The sequence below is a fragment of the Nicotiana sylvestris genome, chromosome 5, assembly GCF_000393655.2.
Source record: "Nicotiana sylvestris chromosome 5, ASM39365v2, whole genome shotgun sequence".
Taxonomy (NCBI): domain Eukaryota; kingdom Viridiplantae; phylum Streptophyta; class Magnoliopsida; order Solanales; family Solanaceae; genus Nicotiana; species Nicotiana sylvestris.
The window spans coordinates 48,546,286-48,549,283 of NC_091061.1; positions in this window are offsets into that span (position 1 = coordinate 48,546,286).

A 2,998-nucleotide genomic window follows, 5' to 3' on the forward strand; every position below is an offset into this window, starting at 1 on the left:
AGCAAATTGGAGATGATGACCAAATGTTCCAAGAGAAGGAAGTCCCAAAAAATGATGTTCAAGTACATGATGAAGTTCATATTGATACTGATGATAGTGTGGAAGAGACCCAAGAGAAGGTGAGGTGAGCCTGTCTAAGGAACAGACCATTGATATGCCGGATCTGGTGGTACAAAAGGCTAAGGAACCCTTGCCAAATCCTTCACCTCCATAACCTCAAAGGCTCGTTAAGCAAAATGATGAGAATCAATTCAATAATTTTATTCAAATGATGAGAGCACTCTATTAATATGCCATTGGTGGAAGCTTTGGAGAAAATGACAGGTTATGCCAAGTTTATGAAAGATCTTGTGACCAAGAAGATATCGATGTACTTCAAAACAGTCAAGATCACTCATCAAGTTAGTGCTATTGTTCATTCCATGGCTCCTAAGTTGGAGGATCCTGATGCTTTCACAATTTCTTGTACTATTAGAAGTGCTGATTTTGCTAAAGTTTATGTGATCTTGGGGCGAGTATCAATTTGATGCCTTATCTGGTGTTCAAGACTTTGGGGATTGGAAAACCAAGATCCACATATATAAGGTTACAAATGGCTGATCGCATAATGAAAAGACTGTTGGGTGTGATTGAGGATGTATTGGTTCGAGTTGATAAATTTATTCTTCCAGTGGACTTTGTTATTCTTGATTGTGAGGTTGATTATGAAGTGCCTATCTTTCTTGGTAGGCCTTTACTTTCTACGGGTAAGGCCCTTTGTGATGTTGAAGCCGGAGAACTCACTTTCTGGGTTGGTGATGAACAAGTGGTATTTCATGTGTGTAAGTCTATGCATCAACCAACTAGCAATGGGGTATACTCTTTTGTGGATTTGGTGATCGATGTCATTATTGATGATACTAGTGCCACAATCAACATTAGTGATATTATGGAAGCCGCTTAGCTCAAATTTGATGATGATGAGATGGATGATTTCATGGAATGTGTGAACTCTTTGCAAGAAATGGGGTCTTACAACTATGCACCCCAAAAGTTATTATTGGATTTTGAGAATAGGAAGACTCCTCCTACAAAGCCTTCAATTGAAGAGTCACCTACCTTGGAGTTGAATCCATTGCCACCCTACCTTTGGTATGAATTTCTTGGCCTTTGTTATACTTTACCATTTATTATTTATTCTTGATTGACTAACATGCAGGTAGATTCCATTTGGTGGTCTTACAAAGGAGAAAGAAAGCTATTGGGTGGACTTTGGCAATATTTGGGGTATAAGCCACACATTTTGCATGCATAAGATCAAGTTGGAGGATGGCACTAAACCGTCTATTGAACATCAAAGAAGACTCAATGAGGCTATGCAAGAGGTGGTCAAAAAGGAGATATCAAATGGTTGGATACAGGGATTGTCTACCCCATTTTTGATAGTTCATGGAGTTCTCCAGTTTAATGTGTCCCAAAGAAGGGGGAAATGACGGTGTTACCAATGATAAGAATGAGTTGATACCTACAAGAACGGTCTCCGGTTGGAAAGTTTATATGGAATATCGAACGCTCAACAAAGTCACAAGGAAGGACCATATTCCTTTCTCTTTCATGGACCAAATGCTTGATAGATTGTCCGACCGTGATTTCTATTGCTTTCCTGATGGTTACTCGGGATACAACCGGATTGTTATTGCACTGGAAGACCAAGATTAAACCACCTTTACATGCCTATATGGTACCTTTTCTTTCAATCAGAGTCTTTTGGATTATGTAATGCACCGACTATTTTTCAATAGTACATGATGGCTGTTTTCACGGACATGATGAAAGACTACCTTTAGGTCTTCATGGATGAATTTTCAGTTATTGGAGATTCATTTGATGATTGTTTTGCTAATTTGGATAAAGTGTTGGCTAAATGTGAGGAAGTAAATTTGGTACTCAATTGGGAGATATGTCATATCATGGTTGAAAAAGGCATTGTCCTTGACCATAAAATTTTAAAGAATGGTATTGAAGTGGATAAGGTAAAGATTGAAGTTATTTATAAGCTTCCACCTCCTGCCTTGGTAAAAGGAGTGTGAAGTTTCTTGGGCCATGCGAGATTCTACCGGAGATTTATCAAAGGTTTTTCTAAAGTGGTGAACCTTTTGTGCAAACTACTTGAGAAAGATGACAAGTTCCATTTCAATGATAATTGTATGAGAGCTTTTGAACAATTTATGCTCAAGTTGACAACAACTCTTATCATTACATCTCCAAATAGGAGTTTACCATTTAAGCTCATGTGTGATACAAGTGATGTAGCTTTTGAAGCTGTTTTAGGGCAACGTATTAACAATATTTTTCACCCGGTCTACTATGTTATTAAGAACATGAATAATGCCTAAGTCAACTACCCGTCACGGAGAAAGAGCTACTTGTCATTGTGTTTGCTATTTAGAAGTTCTGCCTGTATTTGATGGGTGCCAAAGTTGTTGTGCACACAGATCATGCGACACTTTGCTATTTTTTGAGCAAAAAGAAATCTAAAGTTTGTTTGATGAGATGGGGGCTTTTGTTGCAAGAGTTTGATATTGACATCCAAGACAAGAAGGGAAGTAAAAATCAAGTTGTGGACCATTTGTCTCATTTGGAGGAGGAGGGGAGGCCACATATTGACCTTGAGATTAACGACTCTTTTCCAGATGAGAAACTCTTGGCACTTTCAATGAATGAGGTATCATGGTTTGTGGATTTAGAAAATTTCTTTGTGAGTGGTATCATTCCAGAAGAGTTCACTTCAAACCAAAGGAAGAAGATCAAGAGGGATTGCAAAGACTACTATTGGGATGAACCATAGCTTTTCCGGATTTATACGGATGGGGTGATTATAAGATGTGTGTCGGATGAAGAACAAAGTTATATCCTTGGGGCTTGTCATTTTCCACCTTTTTGTGGTCATCATGAGGGATCAAGAACTATGGATAAAGTCCTAAGTTGTGGCTTCTAGTGGCCTACTCTCTACAAAGAT